The sequence below is a fragment of the Artibeus jamaicensis genome, unplaced genomic scaffold (assembly GCF_021234435.1).
Source record: "Artibeus jamaicensis isolate MK-2021 breed Jamaican fruit bat unplaced genomic scaffold, CSHL_Jam_final scaffold_847, whole genome shotgun sequence".
NCBI classification, from domain to species: Eukaryota; Metazoa; Chordata; class Mammalia; order Chiroptera; family Phyllostomidae; genus Artibeus; species Artibeus jamaicensis.
The window spans coordinates 4,014,560-4,034,008 of NW_026522057.1; the positions used below are offsets into that span (position 1 = coordinate 4,014,560).

Consider the following 19,449-nt stretch of genomic DNA (forward strand, 5'->3'; position numbering starts at 1 on the left):
ACCACCCTCTGTGACCTGGGAAATGAAAGGCTGACCCACCCCTTCTCTGGGCTGATGTGAGACTATGGGCAGGAAAGGTTCAGTGGACCGTCATGGTGAAGCTGCAGGTGGAGATGGCCGTGCTCTTTGTCTTGGTGTGAGGACACACCTGGAGTCTGTCACCGACTCCTGCTGGCCTCTGCCCGACTCCCACCCCAGCCTGGCCAAGCCTGGGGGTCATTCCCATCAGGTCACAGAGCTGTCCCACTGGGATAGAGCTCCTGGCCTCAGATAAGACCCAGCAGGTGACCTCAGTGCAGACAAGGCCTCAGCACCTCTATTTACACTTGCATACCCAATAGCTTCCCCCCATCCCTGCAGAGAGGTCTTTAGAAGTAAAATAAAACAAAATTGAATTATCATCAGCAGGAAAAACATGCATCTCCCAGATTAGATGAAAGTGGTCATTTCTACTGTTCCCTCATCACCCACCACACATGCCCATAATCAAAGACAGGGATTCGTTAAACCAGAGAAGTCCTTTGAAAGGATCCCGTGCAGTCCAGCCTTTGCCAACTGAAACCACGAGGTTCCGTGACTTGCCCAAGCTTGCGCAGGGCGTGTGTATGGAGCTGGAGCCAGGGCTCAGACCTCTGATTCTTTACCTGACTCCAGATGCCTCAGTGCTCCACACCTCACTGCCCTGGCGCTGCCCCCTTTATCCGTTACTTGCTCCCAAACTGTGACGTCAGCTCAGAGCAGGGCACCTCCGGTGTGCACAACATTCCTGAGAGGGTCAGGGAGGGTGGGTGTGGCCAGATGTTCAGGAACCTCCTGAGTGTGTGACCCAGGGCAAGGCTCTGTTCTCGCGTCCTCAGTTTCACCATCTGCAGAATGGTATTCTTCATGGGCCTTCATATTCACTTTCGTTGGGGAGAACAGTAGTATCTCCTAAGGAAAAGCCCATCCTATAGTTCATTCAGTGCTAGGCATTGCAAGGGATGGAACCAGCCCTCAGGGGAACCAGCCTCCCAGCTGTCCTCTGAGGGGGTCTCCGGGGCGGTGTCCTGGTGGGCATGAGAGCATTTAGAAGACTTATCTTGAAGCTGCATTCACAGGGCAAGCACACTTTTTACCCACGTTTATGTCTGTGCCGTAGACTAAATGTGTTCCCCCCAAACGCACCTAATACGTGTGATGGCATTAGGGAGTGGGGCCTTTGGGAGGTGATTAACTCACGAGAGCAGAACCCTCATAAATGGGATTAGTGCCTTTGTAAAAGGGACTCCGGGAGCTGCCTTCTTCTTTCTACCCTGTGAGGACACAGGGAGATGACCATCTGTGAACCAGGAGGCGGGTCCTCACCAGACGGTGAATCTGCCAGTCCCCTGATCTCGGACTTCCTGGCCCCTAGAACTGAGAGAAATTTCCATTGTTTACAAGCCACCGAGCCTGTGGATTTCTATCACAGCAATAGGAATGGACTACGGGAGTTTGCTTACTTCGAGCAGCTTTGGAAGGTAACAGCGGATGGTGGTGGACGGGGGCACAAAAGTCTACCCCAAGACACTATGTAATGCTACTCTTGCAGACGTGGAGAGGTGGATCTGTGTTTGGGCTGCCTGGAGGATGCTGTGACCCCAGGCAAAACTACCACTATATTCTCTGGGAGCAGAGGCGGGTGATGACATCCAAAGGCAGTGGGGTGAGCTACTTACTCTCCAGGTCTCAAGCCAAGCTCCAGGAGGGGTCAGAGCACCCTGTTGGTCATTCATTCCTTCACAAGCTATCTAATCCGATTCCTCTCCGACCTTGACCGGGAGAGACCTGAGAGCTGCACTGAGATGTTTCGCTGCAAAGCCGGATTGGTGTCTGTCTCTTCCCGGTTGGTAGTAAAGAACAAAATCATTACTTAGCATTACCTCATTTTACATTTTTCTCCCATTGGCTTTACGCTCCTGGAACCCGCTACTGCTTGGCTGCTCATGAGTACGCCAGGCAGAAAAATGAAAAGTTCAAGTAGAAAAAAATATTAGTAGGAAGTATCAGAATCAGCCAAATCTGTTGAGTATTTTTTACACACGGCGTATTTTTTACAGTGGGTGTGCACGTGTGGTTGTGATTGCATGGCAGCACAGTTTCTGCTACTAAAGTCATTCCCAGTTCGTGTAACAGAGCCAGAAGTTTAGTGTTTCACGGAGTCCCCCCTAGAATTCCATCCTGTGACTCCAAGTTATGGCAACGGGATGAGGACAGAGATGGTGGCAAAGCCAGGGGCCCCAGAAGGGCCTCATTTCCGACAGAGCACTCCCACCCCCACGCAGGGCAATCGAGGCCTGTTGACTCGAACCCTTTCAGGGGTGTCCCCTTCCTTTTGCCTCCACTGCTAACAGCCCTGCCTTCTCTGGGTTTCTGTAGCTGCTTCTGCCTGCCACCCCACGGCTCTGCAGTCTGCCCTCCAAAGTGCACCAGGCCGATCTTGCCAAACTACCAATCCGGTCACATCATCTCTTGCAAAAAGTCCTTGAATAGCTCCTTGTGGCCTCCAGGGTTCAACACAAAGTTCCTTTACAACGGCTTACAGAGCCCCCTGGGATCTCCCCCAACTCCTCCACGTCTCCCTCTCTGCCTCCATGTTCCAGTCACCGCAGACTGCTGCCTTTTTGTGCCCCCAGGCCTTTGCAGGTGTGGTTCCTTCTTCCCAGAAAGCTCTCCCTCCGCCTGACTGGCAGGCACATTCATGGTTCCACCTATAGCTCCCTCACTCCTTGCACAATGGGCTTTGAAAAGATGGAATAGCAAAGAATGCAGGGTATTCAGTGCTTGAATTGGGTGAGCCAGAACTGGATGAACACATTTCTTTCCAGAAGAACCCAAGCTGTCCCAACTGTGTCCAAACAGAACCAACCTGTGAGTGAGTCATGAAGGTGTAGATGTCCCAGTGGAGACAACTACAGGCTCTCCCTTCCTCTTTGGTCCCTTCGAGAGTTGCTGTCTGGGGCCTGCGAGCAGCACCAAGGGCCCGATCAGGGGTGGGGCTGTGGGCACATCGGGTGCATCTTGCTGATTATGGAATTCCCTGGCTGCTCTGAAGACTTCTCAGTATCTGGGAGGGAGGCCTGGGAGGATGTCTGAGGAAGGGCAGGGGAGGCGTACAAAGGGCCCTGATGGCTGGGAAGGGACACTTGCCTAAAACCAGAGCCAAGTCTCTGACGGTCTGGGCCCCTACAGTGGCAGGTGTAGCTGAGCCTCATTGCCTTCCCAAGTCTGAGTCCCTGTGGGACTGAGAATGAATTGCTTTCCATCTCAGCTTACGTTCTTGGCCTGTGCCACTTAGAAAAAGAGATGGCCTGGCCTGGTGGAGAAGATCTGGAGTCTGGGAGCCAAGTCGTCCTGGGTTCAAATCCAGACTCTGCTACTTAACAAGCTACAGGTCTCAGGCAAGACACTATACTTCTTCAAGGTTCAGATACTCACCTGGGGCTGCTGTGACTTTGGGGTGAGGTGGAGGGTGAGGCTCTGTGTGTCTCTCCTGAGCCTGGTCACCATGTCATCCTTCTCATTTTGTAGCTTTTGCCCCAGAAAGATGCATGTCCTGGTGGAGACAGAGAAGGTGGCCACAGACCTCCCTGAGCACTGCGGGGCAGCCAACGACTGCCATTGGTCAGGAGCATCCGCCCTGGAGCAGTCCCCCTCCCATGTCCAGGACACACCCATCTGGGAGATGGAAAACGTGAGGCACAGGACAGAAAAATGACTTGCTTTGGCTGCCTCAACTTTTTTAGAGTTATTCACATGCATGAAGGCACTGCTGTTTGCTCAAGGTAAAGGTGAAAACTGAGGGCAAAATGGGCTTCTTGCTCCACCTCCCTACTTACATCTCCCAACTTAGAAAAAGCCTGAATCATCAACGGAACCTCACCGTTACTCCGCACCCTAAAAGTTCCAACCTCTGTGCCTTTTTTGTTCTGTTTTGTGTTCTGCTTGTAATACAGTTCTCCTATGGAGCAACAAAATCTATTTGTCCAAATTCTCCCCAAACTTCAAAGCTCAAATGACAGATACCCTCCTCCTCCTCCAGGAAGCCCCTTGGGGTGCCCGGTTGCCTCTGTGCAGCTGCTGTCCATGGCCGCCACAGCACAGTCTGATCCCTTCATTCCAGCTGTCTGGCCTTGGTCCCTCGCCGCTATCAAGGGGATGTTTCTTATCAATGTCACTTGGTCAAGAGCTTTTGCTCTCCTGACCTCTGGGCAGGTCTAGTTTCATCCTGGCTAGTTTTAGGCCAGCCAAGAGAGGATTAAAACATGTATCTCAACCTCTAGTCAGAATCTTCTAGAAACTGTTCTCCTTCCCTTCACTCTGGTTTGTTTACCACTGCCCTGGAGTGGGTCAATGTCTTATGGCCATAATTGCAGCACATGCGTGTATGTGTGTGTGTGTGTGTGTGAGAGAGAGAGAGAGAGAGAGAGAATGAGAGACAGTGACAGAGGAGGGAGGGGGGAGAAGGAGAGGGGGGAGGGCTCGGGCCAGGACACACACGCCATGCTTCTGTTTCAAGGTGAGGGTGAAACAACCCTTGTTCCCTATCAGCTAATATCCCGGGCAGACCCTCTGTGGGATACTAAGCCTGCTAGCTAGGGTGGGTCAGCTGTTCAGATCCCAGCTGGGTCCAATCTTTGTCACCTTCAAAGAATGATACCAGTGTCCTTGAAGTTTTGCTGATCATTGTAATAACAACTTCAAGCATTTGGAGCATTTGCCCTGCTAAGCACTCTACATAAGTTATCTTAATCCTCACAGCTATTTGAGGTAATGCCATATGAGTCCCATTTTACAGATGAGGAAACTGAGGCTCAGACAGATTCCAGGCCATTGCAAGCACCGGGTACAGATCCACAGCCAATCTATCTGGCCCCAAGCCTATGCTCATGTCCATCACCCAAGAGCATCCCACTGGCCCTGGAACGTGGCCTCCTGGGTGTTGTGATCTTGGCTCTGCCACTGGCTGTCATACGTGGGACATTCAGTGCATCAGGCCTCAGATCCAGCTTCTTTCAAGTTGACCAGATGCTGCTGAAGGGCTCTGTCAACTGTTCTATGCTGAGAAGTTGTGCTTGGGTGATTCCGAATTCTCTGAGGCTAACATGCAATCAGGTGTACTCACTGAGTTTCCCAGAATCTGACTGCGGACTCTAGCATCCTGGAATCTTGTGATCCCTGTATTCTCAGATCCTCACTGGAGGATGGGCCCCAGGTTGGCAAGAGTTTTCTGTGCACGTGTGCCCTGCTCTATGCCAGGGCCCACCCCAGCCAGTGCTTGGGGCGTGGTAGGCACTCAGTCAGTATTTGTTTACTGAATGACATATACCTTCCCTTCTGCCTCTGCCCATGGTTAGCAGCCAGTATCCACAATCTGGCTGGAGTCTGGGCCCTGAAATGTGGCCGGTTGCCCACACATGGCAGGTAAGCCCTGAATCAGCAAGCAGCCCACTTGCCCTCTGGCCCTGCTTGGCCACTAATCAGCAATATGACTTTAGGCAAGTCCCTTAACCTCTCTGAGCTGTTTTTCCCCCCAGTAGCACTAGATGAGGAGTCAAAGAAACTTACAGAGCTCATTCCTGCCTCAGGACCTTTGCACACACCATTCTCTCTGCCTGAAACACTCTTCTTCAAAATTCTCTTTCCACTGCACCCACACTTCATTCAGACCTCTGCTGAAATGCCATCCCCTCAGAACCTCACCTCCTTAGAGAAGCCTTCTGTGACCACCTCAACTCAAACATCTCCTCTGGTCATGTTTCTGTCCCTCCTCCAAGTTTTTTAGTTCTTTCCTAGTACTCCTCACTACCTGACAATATTTACTTGTTCAGTTATCTGTTTTCCCAATTAGAATTTAAGCTCCAAGGAGACAGGGGTTTTGTTTGTCTGATTCAGTGCCTAGCCCAGTGCCTAACACATAGTAGGTGCTCAATAACATTTGTTGAAGAAGGCAGAAGGGCAAAAGCTGAACGGGCTGCCTTGGCCTAGACATCTCCACCCGGTGTCCAGTCCCCATACACTGAGACCCTGCTCTCTCTGGGCTGACTCAGCCTGACCTCCCATGAGGCCCAGACACAAGCCTGGGCACCTCTGCCATGGGAAGATAAGACCAGAGGTGTGTATCCTGAGAGAGCAGGACCTGAGGCAACTTGATTTCCCCAAAAGGGGAAGACAGCAAGGTGGAGGCATGGGGAAGCTGGCAGTGTCCTGATGACATAATAATTGCTAAATAAACATACCCATTTTCCATGACAGGCTGTTGACATTTGGTGAATGCTGCTGGTGCTCAGGCAGCCAGACAAGAAAGAGGATGCTGTGTCTGAGAGTTGAGGAGAGGAGCAAAGAATCATATGCCTGACCCAGCTGGCTTCCTAAAGCTGCTTTACTCACACGTCTTCATCCTACCTCTACCCCTCATGGTTTCCTAGAGGTCTTCACTGCCCACAAGAGAATACAACCCTTTAGTTTGGAATTCATGGCTGTCTGGGACCCAGCCCTGCCCACATCTTCTACCTGCTTTTTCCCAACTCTCCTGCAGAAGATATCAGCTGCAGCAGGCTCCAGGGGCTATTTCCCCAGTGCACTGTGACCAGTCCCCTTGCCAAGCTTTACTTGCACTACACTGTCTGCCCAAAATGCCTCCACCACTCCTCTCCCAAGAAGCCCTCCCTGATCACACTGACTCATGAGATCTCCCCTTCATCTGGGCCCCCCTCAGCTCTCCTGGACTTGCCCACTTCTAGGGCATGCTTGAGAACCTATGTGTATATGTGGTGAGTTGGGAAACCATGTCAGCAGGGATCGGGGAGAGCTTGGGTGGGGCAGTACCCTCTGCCCATCCTGGCTTGATCAAATGAGGTAATGTACATGGGTGTGCCTTGTAAACTACACAGCCCTGTTCTGCCTCAGCCTAGGCCCCTTTAAGTCTGGCCTGGACTCTTGCACCAGCATCCCCATGGGCCTTCCTGCCTCTAGTTCGCCAGGCCCCTCTAGCTTCCCTGCTGAGCACCCCAGGGGTCCTCGTGAAACATGGATCCGAAGAGTTCCCTTCTCTAGCAACCTCTCCTTTCTGGGAGTTTCCAGCCCAGCAAGTCTGTGTGCTGCCCTCAGACCCTCCTCATGCTTTCCCACCTCGCTGCCTTTGCTCAAGTCATCCCTTCTGCCTGGAATGTCTTTCCCTCTCCCTCTGGTCCTCATTCCATTAGACCTCCCTCTTCCTTTGGAATTACTTGGCCCCTAGGGACATCCGGCCACTCCGGGTGCCCTTGCTAGCGATCTCTGTGCAGCGACACCTCCCCAGCTATATCTCGGTCCTTATTTATTTGTGCCTCCCTGGGGTTGGCGTGGCATAGAGAAACCATCCCTCCCCTAGTGGGTGGTTTCTCCTGGTAGACGGTGCGTCTACTGTGGATGTCCTGGGTGCAGGCCTGGCGCTTTGTAGACTTCGGTTTATCGAGAGCCAACTACAGTCCTGGGGGGGGAAAGTCTTCTTCCCTATGGTAGGACCAAGGCTCAGAGATGCTAAGGACCTTGCTGAAGGTCACGCAGCAGAATGTGACAGAGCTGGCTGGCCTGGGGACCCTGGTTGGATTGATTTCACAGCTTTTCTCTAGATTGCATGCCTGTGACAAAGTTAAAGACACCAGATCTCTTCCCAGAACATGACTGTTTTTTTAAAGTATGTCAGTAGTGGAAGGATCCACCCTTTTTACTTGCAAAAGGTGAACAGAAGGCTACTGTGTTTCTCTGGGACATTTACAAATAGTTTTCTTCACGTTAAGAAGAAACTGAAAAAGTAGATGTCCACACAAACATGACTGTTAATAAACCTTCTTAGGGATTTTATCTGTCTTTTTTCCTGCCCGGTTCTTCATGCCTCCATGGGTGCTTCCCGCTCATCCCTGACAAGCAGCTGGTTGGTGTACAAGGGACCACAGTCTTCCTCCACCTCCCTGTCCCTCCATAGGCCTGCTATGGGTCCCCTCCAGGTCACCTGGGCGCAGGCTCCAGAACAAGGTTAGACCTAGTCCTTCTGTCCAGGACCCCTCAGAGAGCCAGGGCCACCCCGTGCCCACGTCTGTCCCAAGCCTCCTCCCAGCCCTGACACCCAGGCTACAGATCAATAAATCTGTCTCCTGCTCTTCTCTCTCGACCATCTGTTCTCCCTGGTGGTCCCCAGGGAGTCTGCCAGGCTGGCTTCAAGCTCCCAGGTCAGAGAAAGGAAGCTATTTCGGGACCATCTGTTTGAGAGGTGCCTCTGGCTGGGGTTCCACAGCTGAGGGGGGCTGTCCAGGCAGTGGGTGGCTGTCAGGAGGGGACAGCAATTAGGGAATGAGAGTCACCTTTATCTTTGGGCTCAAGGCCAGGATGTGCCAGCTCTTCCCCGACTCGGGCAGACCTGTCAGATCTCAGCCCTGGGGTGTGTCTCGGGCAGATGGTGCTGGAGGAAGCAGGGAAGACAGTCTGAACCTCACCGCCTCCCCCCACCCCACTCCCTTTAAAACATATACACACACCCTTAAAATTGGGTTGCCAGTGACAACCTGGCATATCGTCTTCTTTTTATATTATTCTTAGCCCCTCTGTTACCATAGCAACTGAACAATGCTTTTAAATATAGCAGTTAATTTTTTCAGCTCCAGCAACAAAGTTCTGGTGGTGTCCAGAAGGCCAGAGGCTGGCTTCTTCCCTGGGGGCGAAGCCCTCCAACTCCTCTCACCGCCCTCGGGCCCCAGAGTGCAGCTGGGGCTGGGCGTCTGAGGCCAAAAAGACCCTCTGTGCCCCTGGACCGGGCTGCACGCCAGAGTCCAGGTGTAGTAGGAACGCCCTGGGTCCTGCACTCAGCAGACCTGGATCAATAGCTCCCCCTCCCCCTGCCCCTGAAGCCCTTGCTTTTCCTCTCCAAACCTCAGTGTCTTTATCTGGTCAACGAGGGTGACAGAATCTGCCTCACAGATGGAGAGAAGGCTTAAAGGAGCTACAGGAGGCGAAAGTAGCACATGGGAAACTCAGCAAATGCATCTGTGCTTCTTGTCCTTTCTCCTTCCCCTCCCCCATTCCTTCCTTCCCTCTTCCTTTTTGTCCTTACCTCCCTCTCTCTTTTGCATTTTTCTCACCCTCTTCTCCCCACTGCCTTGAATTATTGATGTTAAATTCCCAGCCAGTAACATCAGAGGGTTAAAATCCATAACCAGCTTTCCTCTGGCCTCCCCTTGGATGGCCCTCCCTCCGTGGGCTGGTGAGCTCATCAGAGTCATTAATCATACATCAGGGCTTGAGAACCCAGGCCCTGTGGTACAGCCGCTGAGCAGCCCCGGGCAGGATGCAGCAGGGCAGGATGTCTTCTTCTTCGGGAAGGGCTGGGCCGGCTCTGAAGCCTAGGGCAGAGCAGGCGCTTTGGTACGAGTCTGTCTGGGAAGGGGGAATGACAGCCGGTGAAGGGACATATCAGGAAGCACTCGCTCCCTGGCCCAGTGACTGGAGGTGTCCTTTCCAGATGCCAGTTCCCAGCGCCCTCCCAACATCCTGCCCCTCTCCCAGACCTCCCTCACACTCGCCCCCCCACTTATTTCTCTGCATTCCAGAGCTCCGCATGGCAGGCCTTCCAGCAACAGGCAGCAAAGGCTCTTGAGTGCTCAGAAGCAGCCAGAACGTGGCGTGGCTGCCCGTCAGGTGCAGTTCCCTGGCCTGGAGAGTTTCACGCTCTGAGGGCTGGACATGGCAGAAGGGATTACAGCATCGGTTACAAATTGAAAAAACTCTTGTCTTAACCTATGATTATATAATAGAACAATAATATTAAAATCACCATGAAATTTTGCAGAGACTTAGGTACTGATTATCTTCATTTACAAAAAAAAAAGAAAAGAAAAGAAAACTTGTCAGGGTCATTAGGCTGGTAAAGAAGCTGACTCTGAATCCGTGGTTTTACCTTCCCCGTTATTTTTCAAGTTCAGCTTTCCTGGCTGGAAGCTGCGTGGGGACATTTACAGAGCAGCAGCTGAGTGTAACTCTATGCTGAGCCCCAGGCTGGTGGCTTGGAGCTGTGCAGGAGCCAGAGGCTGCTCCCCGGTAGCTGTCAGTCTTGTTCAGGAACTAGACAGACACAGGCAGAGAGCACCAGTGCTATCAAAGCCTCAGGAGCCCTGCAGAGGGAAGATGCTTTGGGCTTTGGGCTCAATTTCGGCCAGGCCCAGCGGGAGGGAGCCGATGCAGAAGGTGGCCGAGCTGCTCAGGCCCTCCGTGGGCCACAGGCCTGTGGGCATTTCACCCTACCTTTGATCTTCCCACGGCTCTGCGAGAGTGGCCCCACATCCAGCTTTGACAGATGCTCTTCGGAGCTCGTCAAGGTCAGACAGCTCAGAAGTGGAGGGACCACAGGTGTCCGACACCAAAGCACCGCTGACATCTGCGGGAGGTGGCAGAGGGTCGGGAGCAGTCTGCCACGTCTGGAGGGCTGACGGTCTGTCAGTCTCCGTAGACTGAGGCCAGCGTGGGTGACCGGCGAGCCAGGAGGTGGTGGTGGCTGAAGGGACCTGGCTCTGACCCTTAACCTGGCAAGGCTGCGTCTTGCACCCCCCGCCCCATCCACTGGGCAGGACGAAGGGAGGGATGGCAGTGATGGGGACAAGGGGCTGCCGCGCCGTGCAGGGGTTAGTCCTGGCCTGTGAGACAAGACACCTGGGGCAGTCCTGCTCTTGCTGGTTCTCTGTGAGCCCCGAGGCAGGCCATCCCAGGGCCCGGTTTCCCTCTTCACTCAGGAGAGCATTCACTGCCTGCCTATCTCATGTGATGAAGTGAGTCTGTAATTTAGCATCAGCCTAAAATGTGACAGGTCCCTCTGCTGTACTTTTCTGCATAGCGTTACACATCCTGGCAGTCTGTCACACACAGCTGCCTTTACCTGTGACTGCCTTTCTCTGTCATGAGACCACAAGCCCCAGGGAGGCCAGACTGGACTCGGTTCAGGGCCGCATCTCTAGCACCTAACCAGTGCCTCGCAGGTGTGAGCACCAGGCACATCGGCGGACGAATGAGTGACCCGTGTGATTAGAATGGTGTGCCTCCTTCTTGCTCCCACAGCCCATCCGTACCTCCTCCTGGCACTTGTCACAGGTAGTGTGACGGCATGTGTCCCGTCTGTCTGTCCACACACTGTTTAGCGGAGCACAGAGCCAGCCTGGAGGAGATGCTTGATGAACATTTGCTGACACACTCTCCTCCCTGTCCTCAGTTTCCCCATTTGTACACTGTGAAAGTGGTCACCCCAGAGGCTTTTTAATCATCCTCCCTCAGTGGCAGTCTGGGATTTTTAACTCGCTGGCTGGCACTGCTGCACCTGCACCTTTATTTTTCTCCCCAGTGCTTGTCCTGGCCCTCCAGGGCTGGTCACTGCCCAGAGCCTGCCTTCCCCTTGATGAGCAATTCAGACCCCAGAATAGCCCATTGTTTAGAATCAGGTGCCTCAACCCTATATTTATCCCCAGTGTGCTGAGTGTGCTTAGGTCCCTGCCAGCCGTGTGGGGGGCATCATCGGGACTGCTCGGGTTCCTCACCCCGAGAAGCTCTCTCTGGCATCAGGAGACAGTGCGCACCAAGAGGAGCGGGAGCCAGTGAGGAAAAGGCAGGGGAGGGAACCAGCTTTCACAGAAAGCCGGGCTCCAGACAGAGGTGTTTCACACGTGCTCACCAAGGCCACTCAAGATCAGTGTCATTAGCCCCATTTCACAGCTGGGGGTTGGAGACTGTGAGAAGCCACCCTTCCCATGGAACTGCCTAGTGGGACAGGGCTGGGATCTAAGCACAGGACTGTCAGGCTTTTTCACTGTGCTGCTTAGCTTCCCCTGGGTGGTGGGCAATGCTTGGCACCACCAGGCCCTAGAGCCGTAGCCCCGTGATGGCCAGTGATGAGTGAGAGGGAGCCAGCTTCATGGCTGCTGTCATGGGGTCTACGTCTGCAAATAACCAGGTCCTGTCAAGTCTTGTGTCCTCTCTGAAGGACATGACAGAAGCCTAGAGTGGTAGTGAGTGAGCGGGGCCAGGAACTGGCAACTGCCCATGCCCACAGGGAGAGCAGTTGCTCAAGGCCAGCCCAGGGGGAGAGAGTGAGAGGAATCCGGTCCAGGCCCGCAGCAGAGCAGAGTCCAGAGAAATGGCTGACATGCGGCTATCAGGGGGCGATTGGGCACTGCCACTTACCAGGCCAGTGAGTGACCTTTGGTAACAGGGCCTTCCACTGCCTCATCTGTGAAATGGGTGTAATGGTAGTAACTGCCTGGTATGGTCTGCTTAGGGATTTGATAAAGTAATTCATGTAAAACTCTCAGATGGGCACCTTCTTTGGAAGCCACTCTTGGCTGCCACCATATCGTCATGGTGCTGCACAGTCCAGGTGCTGGGGACTTGGGCTGGGATGTGGGACCACAGCTGGGCCCTGGATCGAGGCTGAGGAATAAGGCAGTGCTGGACTTCGGGAATAAGACAGTGGCAGTTTCCAGAGACAGGGCATGATGTTAGAGAGTCCGGGCTGGAGGTTCTTTGCGTGATTGTAATGATTATAAGAGGGAAGGCAGGTTCGGGAACAAGCAGTTGGGTGGAGCTTGCAGGTGAGTGCAGGGGACCCACGTGTTGGAAGAAGAGAGATAAAAGAAAGGGGACAGACCCTCCCTCACTCCAGGCTTAAATTGGAGCCATTCCAGGGGACTCTAAAGAATTCATTTCCTGCTCACGTGCTGGTCCTTTTGAAGCAGAGCCATGGAATGTCAGAATTGGTCTGACCTTAGAGAGGATGAGACTGCCCGGGCTCGTAATGGGTTAAGAGCACTCACTCCCCTGTGCTTCTTCTCTGTACCTCTGTTTTCCTTTTGGTCACATGAGGTTGGTATATTAGATGACCTTTTGGGATTATTCTGGCCTAAAGATGACCCCTAGGGACTATTTCTGGGGTCTGTTGGGTGTTAGGAAAGAGGTGGTGGGTGCTCTGCAGAGGCAGAGCATGCAGATGAGAATATAGCAGGAGGAAGCACCCGATCCCAGGGCTGATGCACGAAGAACAGGATGGGGGGGGGTACTGGTTCAGTGGCTGTCCCCTTGAACTTGAACAGGGCTATCTCCTCAAGGCACCTGGGTTGCTTGCATACCATCAGACTCAGGTTGGCATAAGCTAGAAATCTCGCCAGAGATTCTCCAGCTCCTGATGGAAAATGTTCCCTCACTTAAGCCCCTGTTAGTTCTGACTTCCCAGCTCCACTGAAGGCACTGTTCCTCCAATGTGCCTGTCCAACACCTGAGCTAAAACAGTCCAAATTTCATCAGTGCCCAAGAGGCTGGCAGGGCCTGGCATTGACCTGGTTGCCCTGAACTCCGTACCTGGCATTCCTATGGGTGGTGGCGGGGTGCCCACTGCGCTGCAGCCTCCCCCAAACCCTGTTGTGTTGGTGACTCTACAGAACTGGATTTGCTGCTTTCTGCCTCTGTTCTCCTGCCTTGGACTCCACTTCTCCACAAAAGTCAGAGCCACACATGAACTCCATACCCTGAGACCCTGAGTAGCTATTACCATTCCATCCAAACCCCACTTCGAGCTAGATTCCCTTCCCCATGCCCTCAAGGTACTGACCAGGTTCTTGCTCTGAACAAGGAAGATTGTCAGAAAATAGTGCTGCCATTCTTCTGGCTTCAGAGATTGTCACTATTGGAGACTGCCGTGAGTGGCCCTGTTTGAACCCATCACAAGTGTGCCCCAACCTCCAGGTGCTCCCTTCTTCGAGCCACTTCCTGCCTCTCGCCCGTGATGCTGCAGTGCCAACCTGCTATTGGGATACACACTCCCAAGTCTGAAACTCTGGCTGGGTGTTCTGATGCTGTGGGCTGTGGGTAACAGAAACCTAACTACAAGAGGCTTTGACAGTAGGGTTTCATTAACTCTGAGAGCCTGGAGGTGGGGGCAGTTCCCAAGCTGAGGAACTCAGCAGCCCAGTGACGTCAAGGAATGCCGTTCTTTCTAGCTTCCTCCTTCTGCCAGTCTAACCACAGTTGGCATCATCTCACCCAAGGTCATGAGATGGTCTCAATGGCCATTTGCAGACAGGATGGTGGGTGGTACAGAAGAGGAACATTGTCCCTCAAACCTTTTTTTTTTTACTAACAAAGTAGTCCTTCCCCAGAGACTCAGAGAAAGATTTCCCTTAGCTGTAAAATGGGAGTAAGAGGTCCCATTAGCCAGAACTGAGTCACATGCCCATGCCCGAACCAGTCACTGGCAAGGAACCATACCACCTCTGCCAGATTGGATTAATCATGGTTTACTCCCAGGGCCTGTGGAAGGTTTGACCCCCCCCCCCAAAAAAAAAGCAGGCCTCCTCCAGCAGAGAAGACACAGGGAGGAATAGCTTTATTGAGTAGCTCCTAATATTCAACTTGAACTTTCCCTGTTTGCATTTGGTGCCAGGGTACCTGGTCACAGCCCTTTGTACCAAAGCCGTTTTGACTTCTTCCTCTCTGCACCCATCTGGACTCTTTGGTGGAAGCAGCAGAAGGTGATGTCAGGGTAACTTAAGCAAAACAGAATTAAATTGGAAGGATAATAAGGATCTCACAGGTCTGACAGAAAGGCTGGAAAACCAGGCTCAGAAAAGGATCCGGGACCCGACAGAAAATGAACTAATCCGTGGCTGTCCTGTCATGGCCACAGAAATGGAAGACCCAGGGCCTGGAAGAGAGCATTCAATATGCCTAGCTCAGCCTTGTGTTCTCCCCTGGGCTGCAGGGAGGCTGGGAACCTTGCTTTAATGTCCACCAAGACCAGGGGAGCTAATTCCCCAAAATGGAGTCAGGGTGCTATTGCAGATATAGGGAGAAAGGGTGCCGAGTGGCCCCAAACCATTGAACTCCATCGACACAACAGACATCGGCGTGGTACACGTCTCTCATAGGAGGTAAAAGATGCACAACCTTAATGGCATGGGAACGGCCAGTTGGAGCAGGAGACATGACTAGAGGAACCCTGTCTAGACAACCCTGCACAGGTGATTGCTTTATCCCCTTTACAGACGACAGAAAGGGAGATGCCGAGAGGCTAGAGAACTTGCCCAGGCTCACACACGTGGAGCCTGAAAGAAGCCGGCATCATAAGCCCCAGAACCCCTTTCTTCCCTTCCCATCATGTTGCTCCTTTGTCTCTGTAACCCTCTTCTTTCCCCACCCCTACCTGGCCCACGGTGATACAGGCTCTGGAAGTTCCATTACTGTCCATACACGAAGTTCTTTGCTCAACAGAGAAGGGCCGCTGTCAGCCTTGTTGGCCAGTGCCATCTGCACTGGGCCTTCAGGACTCTGTGCCTCCCTGGCTCCCCTGTTCCCTAAATGTGACCTCTACTCAAAAAGGACATGAGAAATATTCAAGAGTAAGTGAAGAGCCAGGCTTTAAACATCAGGCAAAAGCGAAGTCCAGACGTACAGGGGCAGGGGAGGCTGGGAGTGTCTTGGAGGACAATGCCCACTGTGCACTGTGTTTGGGGTGCTGTCACATCACTCTTGGTGGATTGTTTTGGGGGAGCAACTTCACAGCATGCACCAAAAGCATCGCCTCACAGATATCCATGCTTTGGGGCACAGTCATCCCAATTTCCAGGAATGTAGCCTAAGCAAAAAACAGTTGTAAGAAACTTCCATGCAGCCTTATGTGTAATACTGAAGCGCTGAGTACTGAAAGCAAATCTAAGTGCTAACACATGGAAATAAAAACTAGCGTATATCTCTACCAGGGGTTGGCAAACTATGTAGCCTGCAGGCCAAATCCCACCGACAGCCCGTTTTTATAAATAAAGTTTTATTGGAACACAAACAGGCCTGCTCATTTACATATTGTCTACGGCTGCTTTTGTGCTACAGCTGCAGAGTGGAGCAATGGGGACAGAAAGTAGGGCCCAAAAGCCTAAAATAGTTACTATCTGGCCTTTAACAGAACAAGCTCGCTGACCCCTGATCTACTTGATGGAATAGTATGTGCCCTTTAAGAACATGATAACTGTAGATATAAGGTGGAGAAGAGCAAGCTACAAAGTTTTATGCGCAGGATGCCTTCATCTGTGTATAAAAAATCCTGGACATAAACAAAAAACCAGAGAGGCATAGATGAAAATATTAGCAGTTTAGGGGAAGTAGGAACACAATGAGTTGGGCTTGACTTCAAGCCTCATTGCAGAGCTGCCTCTCTTCCTCGTACCAGGGTCCCTAACCTGTAGGCCACGGGCCTTGAAGCTCAGAGATGCACCATGAGTACCTACTGAATGAGTATTGAAGGACTGGATGCCCGAGGGGTCAAAGTCCTACGCCCAGAGGACGTAAATAACCCGTCTCAAATGAGTATGTGGAACCATTATTTAAATATATGTGGTGGTGCTATGATTACTAAAATATAAGTTAATTGTAAAGCATTATGTTCATTGTGGCTTTTGTATTGTTGTTTATTCTTCTAATGAAAAGAAACTAAGTGTAGAGTTACCATCAGCAGGAGTTTTGAGAAGTAGTTTCATACAACAAGGAGTCCTTGTGCTGAGAATGGTGGGAAGCACCATGCCATCTGCACGGCATATAGGAGACGCTTCGGCCGGTCTCTGGCACGGGGACCGCTCAGAGGGGCAAGGAAACCCGCCAGGCCAGGTGTCGAGAGCCCGTGGCATTGGTCCTGTCTCTACAAGTGACTCTCTTGCTAGACCTCTGCTGTCACTCTTGGTGACTACAACTCTGTGAGACCTGACAATAGCATGTGATGCTTGTGTGAATGAATGAATGAATGAATGAATGAATGAATGACGGGAGGAAAAGTGAAGGAGTTATGGTGAACAGTGATGAGGGAGTACCAAAGAGTGCTTGAATGTGAGTCTCTCAGGCCGACGGGAGGAATAGAATGCAGGGGGTTCTGCAGGGGCTGGTGACAGGACTGTCAGCTCTGAGCGGGTGATGGAGCTATGGCCATGTCCCTGGGAGAGCCTTCCCTTGGCCCTGTGTTGACCTTGGTGTGGGAGAGGTGGTAGCTGGGGCTTGACCGTGAGGCCATTCTCACCAAGGCTGTGATCCTCACTTTTGGGTGAATTTTTCAGACTCAAGTGGAGGTTGACAGATGGTGCTGGTATAATAGTCTCACTTTCTACTGCCCACAGGTCTCCCTCCAACGCAGTCCTCCAAGCTCTAAGAAATCTCTGACACATCTCAACCATGAGACCACGGCCGGCTTTGGGCAGGTAAGCCTTCCCCCCGTCACATCTTCCTCACACCACAGGACACGGAGCAATTTCAGCACAGGCCAAAGGTCACCGGGCCATATTTGTGGCCAGCAAGTGGGTGGATCTGACTTCATCTGTGGCAGGAGAATGGATCCCCATGCTTTACTGAGACTTCAGGAAAAACCTGCTAAATGTCCAGAGCCCTTCAGCTGACATTTCCTCAAACACAGCACATGGTGATTGATGGGTACACATCCTAGGATGGAGGCCAGGGAACTGGGTCTGACCCTGCTCGGGAAATTCTCAAGCAAGAGCCTCCCTTTCTTGTCTCTGTTTCCTTCTATGAACATCAAGGGAGCTGAACCCAGTGAACTGGGCAGACCTCAAGCCACTGGCTGTTCTGGGCCCTGGGGTGGGAGAGGGGTGGTGGGAACTGGAGCAGTCTGCCACTTCCCTGGGACCTCACCTCCACAGGGAGCCTGGGCCGGGCTGTGTATATGCCACGTGTGTGCATGTCTGTGCTTAGGGGCCTGTGTCCTTTCCAGCAAACTCTGCTTATAGTCAGACTCAGACCCGGACGGCCACCAGCCACACACTTGCCTTCTCCTGCCCACACCTGGGCAGCACACCGCGGACGCTATAAGCTGCCAGTGCCTGGATGAGAAGGGTGGAGACTGCCTGTACACCGACAGCTGGGCAGGCCCGCAGCAGAATGTGGGGGTGCAAAGCAAGCTGGGTGAGGGGCCATGCAGGCCGGGAGACCAGGTTAACCTTACAGGGAGGCCCTCATTTAGAGCAGAAGTAGGTACAGGGCTGAAGCTCACAGGCAGGTCTGCAGTACAGGCTCCCAGGGGGAGCTGCCTGGGAGACGAGGCCTGGACGGTACGCAGAGGCCCTTTGTCCAGCAGTTGGAGCTGCCTGGCAGGCAGGAGGCTGCCACTCCACCATGCCACTCTCAGTCTTGATCAAGGCTCAGGGGACACGTGCCAGGAACTCAACACTCTGTCCTCAGCCTGCATCCAGGCTGCTGCCTGAGTCTGGTTCAGGCCTGGCCTCTGAGGGAGGAGAGGGCCACCCTGACAGCCTCAAGGTGGTTTGAGGATGGGCCTGTGGGTGTCTGAGCTGGGAGGGGTGTATCTGCTTCCTCAGTAGGGAGACCTGGCCTCAGGGGCTCCTAGGCACATATCACTGCTTGGCTGGCTTAGCTGCAAAGCATGGGACCTTGGAGGGCTAGAGAGTAGGAGGAAGCTAAAAGCAGGTGAGACAACCTGGGCGGATCCTCTGTGACCTGGCACTGCCCCTCTCCAGCCTAGCCCCAGCCCCAGCTCTGCTACATCCACCCCTGCTCTCCCACCCTGTGGCGGTCCCCAGATGGAGCAGCATTTCACCCCTCCCTATTTTTGCCCATGCTTTTCCCGTGGCCCCCCTTCCAGTGCCCTGCTATCCAAACCAGTGGGCTGTCCTGGACCCTACACTTGGTTCTCTGGGGAGCCTCTGCTGACCATCCAGCTGGACTCAGCACATAGTACCCGCCTCTACCATCACTTACACCTCCCTGGTTCAGTCGTTGGCTTCCACGTTGTCTCCCCACCATGGTGAATTTATTGAAGGCACGGGCGACATCTTGGCCCCATCTGGAGTGAGCTGTGGGAGTCTCTGGGAGTGAAATGCTATGTGGGGACAGGCAGGGCCTGGTCATTGGGACATATTTGTTACCTGCTGTGCTGTACCCTCTGTGCTGGGCACTGAGGCACACGGATGAATGATGTATGTCACTGTCCTTAAGGAGTTCCCATCGATGGAGATGATGTGCAGAGAACCATAGAAAACCTGGGAGGGAGGGGTCCATTCTGTTTGGGTTTGGTTGTGGGGGTGGTTCAGCAAAGACCATTTGAAGGTGACACTTGAACTGGGCTTTGAAGAATGAGTAGAAGTCCACCAGGTTAAAGAAGAAGAAGAAGAAGCAGGACATTCTAGAATAAGGAGAAAGCAGGTACAAAGGTGGAGTGCCTGGGCCACGGGCACAGAGGAGGGGTGTGCGGAAGTGAGGCTGGTGGAAGCGGGCAGGCCCTCGAATGCCATGCCAAGGGGCTTGGGTCAGGTCCTGTATGACCAAGGAAGGTACATAGTCAGCTTTGTGTTTCCAAGAGAGGCCTCTGGGCCCAGGGGAGAGGCTGAGAGCTCAGAGGAGGTGCTCCTGTTAAAA

The 19,449-nt window shown here is 52.9% G+C and overlaps 1 protein-coding gene and 1 non-coding gene across 3 annotated transcripts in view; one reads left to right on the top strand and one right to left on the bottom strand.

Annotated features, from left to right (window-relative positions):
• Window positions 1-19,449, top strand: part of HIVEP3 (HIVEP zinc finger 3) — a 420,543-nt gene that overhangs the window by 254,716 nt on the left and 146,378 nt on the right. For both annotated transcript variants that reach the window (XM_037149293.2, XM_037149295.2), the window contains exon 3: window positions 17,181-17,261. The gene's annotated coding sequence lies outside the window, so the exon portion shown is untranslated. The remainder of the gene's footprint in view (window positions 1-17,180; window positions 17,262-19,449) is intronic.
• LOC119052565 (small Cajal body-specific RNA 24) lies at window positions 7,697-7,824 on the bottom strand. The gene has a single exon (XR_005083158.2). It is a non-coding gene; the product is annotated as a small Cajal body-specific RNA 24 (non-coding RNA).